This window comes from Myxine glutinosa, chromosome 8, assembly GCF_964187855.1.
Source record: "Myxine glutinosa chromosome 8, kmMyxGlut1.1, whole genome shotgun sequence".
Taxonomy (NCBI): domain Eukaryota; kingdom Metazoa; phylum Chordata; class Myxini; order Myxiniformes; family Myxinidae; genus Myxine; species Myxine glutinosa.
The window spans coordinates 98,468,990-98,478,087 of NC_136268.1; the positions used below are offsets into that span (position 1 = coordinate 98,468,990).

Here is a 9,098-nt window from a genome sequence, read left to right on the forward strand (position 1 = left end):
CCGTGTCCATCGCGTGTCGTAAACTCGGGGTCACCAGTGAAGGAGCAGTGCTTCTGCTTGAGACGGACGAAGTGACGGACAAGACCCAAACTCGTCCGAGAAGATGTTTGTTGTATAATCATCTCGGGAACTCTGAAAGCCCGTTTATCGGGTTCGCATATATATATCCAAACCAAAAAGCATACATCAGAACCAAAGCCCTGCCTCTCAGGCGAGGCACGCTTTGGTGGTCATGTGACCGACAAGTGCAAAGGATTATAACCTCGGCGCCGCGGTTTGGCCGCCGGTTACGTCACCGGCTTGGGCCAGGAGATTCTGTTGCTGGTCTCGAGCTTTGGGGGACCCATGGGTCGCTACAAGTGTATCGTTTCAGTTGTATCGTTTTCGTAATAATAAGAATAATATCGTAAATTTAACCATAATACTTAATGCAACCTTCACATACACGGATTATTCTTACGAGTCCTTACGGATCGCCAACTCGTAGTCAATCACAAGCATCCGTAAATAACTCGCTGGTATCCGTAGATAACTCGTCACATCTCGCAACAACTTTTGACATGTCAAAAATCATCTTCCGTTATTTACGGATGCTTGCGATTGACTACGAGTTGGCGATCCGTAAGGACTCGTAAGAATAATCCGTGTATGTGAAGGCACCCTTAATCCCAATGTTGTGAATGGAAGGTTAATGGATTGAAATGGTGTATGGTTCATGCTCAGTGATGAGCGTTGTTCGGTATTAATATTAATAACCGAGGAAGTAAGGAATTAGCCTCCGTTTTTTTTATAGTAATGTAGCGGCTACCGCTGGGTTTACACAATCGCCTTGCACCTACCAAGGACGCGGAGCGATCACCATGCCGGGCTCGTCCAGGACGCCCGGGCAGGCCCGCGCTCAACTTGCCAGGCCTCGGCCGGGACGCCCGGGCATGCCCGGGCACGCCCGGCCACGCCCGCTCTCGACTTGCCAGGCCGCGGCCAGGACGCCCGGCCACGCCCCCTCTCGCCTTTCCCGGGCAAACGCTCCGGGATAATGTGTGTATATATATTGCTGCCCGATAAACGGGCTTTTCAGAGTACCCGAGTTGTTTTGTGACAATAAAGAAACTCGGACGAATTCCAGCTTTTTGTCGCGTCCATTCTTCCGATTGACGTGGGAGCACAGCTCCTTCAGTAATATCATTTTCGCAATAATGATAACGTAACGTTAATATTATAGTAAATCTAATCATAACACAAATCCGTAGTGAGTGCAAACTTACTGGAAGTTAAAATATATCCGTTTTGTGTCCGAAACGTCATTACGTCTATGATGTCATTACGACGGCTGAGTCATTATGAACAGGAGACGGGTTTCTTCCCAGGGCAGTATATTCAATCCAGAACCATATAACATAACAATTACTCCAAGCGAACGCATCACACACCAAGAGTTCAAACGCTTCAAGGCCACACTTCCATCCCGTCTTCGTGCCCAAAATCCAACCACCGGAAGTCCTTCCAAGAAGATCTGAACATTCAAATAATTAACTAACTATTGTGCTTGCATATTATAAATAACTATTTTGCTTACATTATTTACAACAAAGCGTTACCTAATTTTTGAATGGGCGCATTTTTGGGTTTAAACAATCCATGACCGTGTGATGAATCAGCTCGTGCTGACAATCCGGTTAGGGATGCCGGATTTTGTCGAAGGTTGTGACCACTGTGCGGTCATTCTTGTTTTGACTAAGGATTCCAGTTGGCGAGGTCTGCTCACCAGTTCGCCACTTTAGCCCATTAGTCATTGCAAATCTGCTGAACTGTTGAGCCAAGGAAGAACGCAAAGAACTGCATAAACTTGCAAGAACACAAGAAATGCCGTTTTCGATTATCAATTTTTCAAAATCTTTCAGGGGAGGACCCCCAGATGCCCCCTCCTTTTCGACACAATGACTTGGTGCACTCCCCCATGGCCGCCTCCCCCCCCCCCCCCCTCGTCTTGAAATTCCTGGATCTGCCCATGTTCATCCACTGATATTAACCGATAATGATCCAAATAAATAAATGTGTTGGGCGTCATGTGAAGGTGTTCATGTGTCATGAAACATATATACAGTCACGTGAAAAAGTAAGTACACCCCATGTAAAGTTTTGACTTTTTCATCATATTTCAACATACAGCTATTTGATCTTCATTTCAACAATATTGATAGACAAAGGTGATATAATATAACAAATATCATGAAACATTTACATTTTGTTGTCCATTGTATTGGTGTTAGCTTAGCGGTTAGGGTGCCGGCTTGGGATCCGAGGATCCTGGGTTCGAATCCTGGTCGATCGCTGAATTAACACCAGGGGGGTTGACTCAGACTGTCATCCTTCCGAGGTCGGCAAATTGAGCACCAGGTTGCTGGGATGAATGATCACGGTGTGTACCCTGGTTTAGGATAGGTACACCGTGTCCCTGCGCATCGTCACAGGTACTAAGGGTTGGCGCCAGGAAGAACATCCGGCCATAAGAACATTGCCTCAAACAGGGAACCATGATTGTCATGGGGCCTGCAAGTCCCCTGCTCTAGTGGGGAAAATGGCCTTAAAACGATCATTCATTCATTGTATCATTTAAATAAACATAAATGCAAATTTCGCATGTGGAAAAAGTAAGTACACCCCATGCAATGTTTTTCTTTTTAACATATGTGGACATATCAATATTTGATCTTCATTTAAACAGTACCGATAGATAAAGGTGATCTAATTAAACAAAAAACAATGAAAATTTGACTTTGCAATAATTTATTCAACAAAAAATAATTGTTGCACAGCAGGCACAATTGCATGCACAGCTCGTTTCAAATCCCCCCACAACATCTCGATGGGATTTAGATCCGGGCTTTGACTTGGCCATTCCAGAACCCTCCATTTCTTTCTTTTCAGCCATTCCTTGGTGGATTTGCTGGGATGTTTAGGGTCATTGTCATGTTGCAAGGTCCACCTTCGGTTGAGCTTCAACTTTCTGACAGATGGCCTCACATTATCCTCAAGCACCCTCTGGTACAATGAATAATTCATAGTGGATTCTATGATGGTGAGGTGCCCAGGCCCTGATGCAGCAAAGCTGCCCCAAACCATAATATTTCCACCACCATGCTTTACAGTTGGTATCAGGTTCTTGTGGTCAAATGCTGTCTTTGATTTTCGCCAAACATGTCTTCTGGTACTGTGGCCAAATAGCTCTGCCTTTGACTCATCTGTCCAGAGCACATTGTTTCAGAAGTGCTGGTCTTTGCCTTGGTGTTCATTAGCAAACTTTAGTCTTGCCCTGATGTTCTTTCGAGACAGCAATACAAAGGTTTCCTCCTGGCACACCTCCCATGTAGATCAAATTTGTGCAGCCTCTTTCTAAAGGTAGACTCATGTACTTTGACATCAACAGTGGCAAGAGCTATCTGTAGGTCCCGTGATGACATTCTGGGGTTCTTAGAGACTTCTTTCAGCATCTTGCGGTCTGCTCTCGGGCTGAACTTGCTGGGGCGGCCTGGCCTGAACAAGTTGGCAGTTGTTTGGAATCTTCTCCACTTGTAGATGATGTTCCAGACAGTCGAATGATTGATTTCAAATTGTTTGGAGATCTTTTTAAATCCCTTCCCAGACTCGTAGGCATCTATAACCTTCTTTCTGAAGGCCTCAGAGAGCTCTTTTGATCGAGGCATGGTGTCGCCGCACACTTCAACAACAAAGAGCAAACCAAACTAAATGTCTGAGGTTTAAATAAGACAGGTTCCTCCAAGATCGTCTCTAACGATGTTCTAATCATTTGCACCTGAGCTGGTGCACCTGATTCTAATTTTAGGTATTTGAAGTAGTGATAAATGTGTGGGGTGTACTTACTTTTTCCACATGCGAAATTTGTATTTATGTTTATTTAAATTATACAATGGACTACAAAATGTAAATGTTTCATGATATTTGTTATATTATATCATCTTTATCTATCAATATTGTTGAAATGAAGATCAAATTGCTGTATGTTGAAATATGTTGAAAAGGTCAAAACTTTACATGGGGTGTACTTACTTTTTCACGTGACTGTATATATATATATATATATATAATATATATGTATATATATATATATATATATATATACTGTATATATATATATATATATATATATATATATATATATATATATATATACATACATATATACATATATACATATATACATATATATATATATATATATATATATATATATATATATATACATATATATATACATATATACATATATATATATATACATATATATATATATATATATATATATATATATATATATATATATATATATATATATATATATATATATATATATATATATATATATATATATATATATATATATATATATATATATATATATATATATATATATATATATATATATATATATATATATATATATATATATATATATATATATATATATGGCGGTGGTTGATGCCATGATTATTGTGGCCATTGATGATGTATGATATTGCAACTGGGCATGTAGAGAGGATGGAGGTTGTGGTGAATGGGTTTGGGAGGCGGTGGTTGGGAGTGCCACGCTGTTTGACGAACATTGCCTTTTATGGTCAGGGTGGAAAACTCCAGTTTCCCTTGACATCATTAACCGAGGAGTTTAAGGTGGTGAGGGTGCCGGAGTTCATGATGTTGCGGGATTCAAGTGATGCAGTGGTAAAGAATGCTCTCCCAGAGAAGAAGGGAAGTCGGAAGTGGAATGCAAAAGCAGAGGTGGACGAGATGGAGGAGCGGTTGCAACAGGAGGAGGTCATGGGGATGGTACAGCATGGGAAGCATGGCTTGGGGTGGATGGAGCATGAGCGATGGGGAAAGGCATGTGTGAAAGAGAGGAGGAAGATGGTTGAGAGGGAGGTGAGAAGAAAGGAAGAGGAGGGGAGATATGTGAAAGCAGTCGGTCAGGCACAGCAAGGTGCTAGGACTAAGTGGGAAGGTGTGCGGGTGAGGATATTGAAGTGGCAAGAGATTTGGAGGATGGAGCCAATTGTTGAATTTCCTGTTGCGGGCAACGTATGATGTGCTTCCGTCACCAGTAAACTTGAGATTGTGGGGGTTGTTGCAGGAGGGGAGATGTTATTTGTGTGGAGGTGTGGGAACGGTGCAGCATGCACTGAGTGCATGCTCAGTAGCATTGGCAGCAGGAAGATACAGGTGGCGACATGATCAGGTGCTGGCGGTGGTGGTGCAGATGGTGCAACAAGAGGGTCTGAGATCGAGAGAGAGAAGAGTGGAGAAGGAGACTGATGGGGGAGTTGTATGGTTTGTCAAAGAGGGACAAGTGGTAAGAGGTGGAAAGAGGAGGAGGTGGAAAGCAAGAGGGCTGTCAGGTGCTTGTGATTGGCAGGTGGTGGCAGACCTAAAGCCACAATTGGTATTCCCAGAGGAGATCTGTGTGACAAGGTTGCGGCCTGACATTGTCATTTGATCAAGTGCAACAAGACAGGTCATCTTAGGGGAGTTGTCGGTACCTTGGGAAGAGAACATGGAAGAGGTGCACGAGAGGAAGAGAGGAAAGTACAGTGAGCTGGAGGCAGAGTGCCGGGAGAAGGGTTGCGAGTTTCGTGTCAGCCATTTGAGGTGAGGTGTAGAGGGTATATTGGCAATTCCTTTTCTGCATTCTTGCTAGGCTGGAGTGTGTGGGACAGAAAGAAGGAGGATGTGTGACAAGGTGGCCCAGGTTGCCTTGAAAGGCTCATTTTGGATATGGAGGAAGTTTATGGAGGCACGTCGAACGGTGTAGGTTGGTTGTGTTTTTTTTTGTTTGTTTTTTGTTACCATTATTATTTCTTATTTTGTGTATATGAGTGAGTGGATGAGGATGTGTTTTTGCATGAATTAATTTTTGCATGAGTGTGTGTGTTTTTGTATGTTGAGTGGTGTATGTTGTAAGGGTAGGTGGTTGGTTGGTGTTGTGTGTGGATGTGTGTGTATGAATGATCTGGTGTGTTTTGTTGGTGAGTGGTGAAGGGTATAAAGGTGGGTGTTTGAGTGTTCCACCATGTTTGTTTGGTGCTGTGGATTCTGGATGTGGAGGTGTTGTTGTTGTTGTTCGCACTGGCTGGGGTGGGGGTATGTACGCATCGAGGTGCAGTTGCTGCATGTGGATGTGTATGTGCCCCTGCTGGCCCACCTTAGCTGACCGTATCGAGGTTGAAGGGCCGAAACGGGATGATGCTGAGGACCTCGACTGAGGACCCGGTCATTGCGGCACACTTGTGACCAGTGTGTTTTGAACTTATGTATGTATATACAGACTTGGCATTTAATATGGAATTTTTTTTTTCTGGGGGTGAACTTACTTTTCAAGATGTCTTAGAACCAAAAGTTCATTGGAATTATGTTGAAATTATTCTAGATTTTGTTAATGTGACCTTTAAAAGAAACAAAAACCACATTTGACATTTCGAAACAAATAAATTGATCCTTGAAAGTGATGTAAACTGATATCGAACTCAATTCATGGACAGTACTGTGTTAAACTTCTGTACGTTTTCCAGAAGTATCTCTTTATTTTGCACATTAGCCAAATTATTTTTTAATAAAAACAAAAGTTAAATTACGACTGGGATTACGGACAGTAAAATTACAGTTCAGTACTTCGTGTAACCCCCACGAGCATTCAGGAGAGCACGTACACGTTGAGGCATGCTGTTCACGAGATTTGCCAAGGTTCAGACAGGAATCGCTTGCCATGCAGTGACAATAGCCTGCTGCAATTCACGCACAGAGGTCGGCTGCTGGTCCAAGTGGTCGATTTGACGCGTTAATTCTGTCCACAAGTTCTCTATCGGATTCATATCCGGGGACATGGCAGGCCACTCCATATGCTCTACACCACGGTCAGCAAGAAAGTGTTGGATCATGCGAGCACGATGAGGCCATGCATTGTCATCTTTGAAGACAAAGTTTCCTCGAAAGGCTGCACGAGCAAATGGAAGCAATGTTTCTTCCAGAATGGCCCTGTACTTGAACTGGTTCAGGTTTCCATTCAGAACAACCAGGTCAGTTTTTCCCCCTGCATGAAAAGCAGCCCAAACGGTCACCCCACCACCTCCAGCTTGGACTCTTGGCACTATACAATCTTTGTTGTAGGCTTCATGCACTTGTCTGCGCACTCGGACGCGGCCATCTTGACGATAGACCAGAAATCTAGACTCGTCACTGAAGATCACATGATTCCAGTGTCCTGGCTGCCATTGACGGTGCTCTCTGGCCCACTGCAATCGGCGCTGGTGGTGTTGTCTGGTCAGGTGTGGCTTTCTCAGGGACGCCTGCACGATAGCCTGCTTGAACCAGTCGTTGGTTCAATAGCCTTCTGGATACAGGCACATTTGCCAGTTGCTGCCACTCAGCCCCAAGCCGATTAGCTGACTTGGTACGGCCATTGCGGACTAACCGGTGCAGCTGGTGATCATCCCTCCTTGTGGTTCTGCGGGCACGTCCTGGCCTCGGTATTGGAGTAGGGACACCCCTCTGAGCATTTCGTTTCAGGATCTTTGACACCTGACCTTGAGTGATGCCATACTGCCGAGCAATAAATAGCATGCTGTTTCATGCCCGTAATTTCGTAAAGCCACCACTCCATGACAAACAGCATTGTCGAGTTGACGGACCATCTCCAGAGGAAGCGGCAATAACCTTTGGAGACGTGCAGCAGTTGTTTTCCACTAATACAGAACGCAACAACCCTTGTATACCCGACTGTGAAGCCAATCATCAAATGCACCTGTCCGTACATTTTGCCACGCCACCTGTGATATAATCCTGTTGTTGACTTCTTGCTGCGACAGACAATCAGTGACATGGTTCTTTTAACAAATAAATCACCAAAGTGTAAAAGAAACTCACCAGATTGATATACTGAGTTAAGAAAGTAAACCTAAGTCAAGAAAAAAAAAAAATCCATATGAAATGCCAAGTCTGTATGTATGTATATATATATATATATATAAATAAATCAAAACGTCTCTTCCATAAAATACTTCCGAAAATGTTCAGGAATGGACACGTAATTGTAGCTTTTCAAAAAATTGTTATGGTTATGAATGTTTAACAGTGAAGTTTGGAAAATTTCTCTTGATATCCAGAAAGTTACAAGGAACTACAAATAAACATAGATACATGAAGAGGCAATTTGGCCATCATACCCATGCCATATCAACACCCAGCACTCCCATTTATTGCAGGTCATGTTGATTATACAGCTGACCTCAATAAGAGAATTTGGTCTGGCTACCGGTACACAATGGTCTTCTCTTTTCAAAAAGTACCCAGAGATTGTTATGTCTCCAATATAAATTCAGAAGTGATAATCATCTTTACATCCTCTTCTGAAGGGAGATAGGCTCTGGGATACAATGAAACTCTCTTGGAACTCCATCACCATTCTCAGCTTTTAACTCTTTAATAAAGTCCTACACTTTGCATCAAGATCGTTTTACGTGGAAAGGTAATATAGGTAGATTGTTGGATTCAGGCAATGATAGGAAAATGTATAAATGGGGAAGGTTTACGGTTGACACAATATATTACGTACATAAAGCTCCTTGTGCCTATTCCTAATATATTTAATCATAACTTTTCCATCTGTACTACTGCTTATCTTTTGCCATATTTTGCTTTGTATTCTTGTTGTTCAAACATTTTTTATTTTTTTTTGTATACAAGATCGAGGCTCGTGTAAGAGCTAACATTTATGACAAAAAAACAAACGGACACATAAGACGAAATAAAGGGAGCGGGAGACAAGATGGGGAGAGAGAGGCAAGCACACAAGTACAACATTTGAGAGCAGGGACATCGGGAGATCTGTGGGAGGGAGAGGGCTTGGGGGGAGGAGGTGTGGGGGGTGGGAGAGGTAAAAAAAAACACATGGACACTGCTCGGACTTCCAGGAAAGAAGTTTGAATTTCAGAAAAGTGGATCTGGGTGTGAATTAACAGGGGTAGAAAAGATCAAGGTTTTGGATGGGGGAAGATAAGAGATGGTGGTATTGATATTGGTGGTATTGGTGGTAT

General features: G+C 42.8%; 1 protein-coding gene across 1 annotated transcript in view; it reads left to right on the plus strand.

Annotated features, from left to right (window-relative positions):
* LOC137433154 (uncharacterized) overlaps positions 1-9,098 on the plus strand; it is a 432,405-nt gene that overhangs the window by 12,044 nt on the left and 411,263 nt on the right. The window lies entirely within an intron of this gene.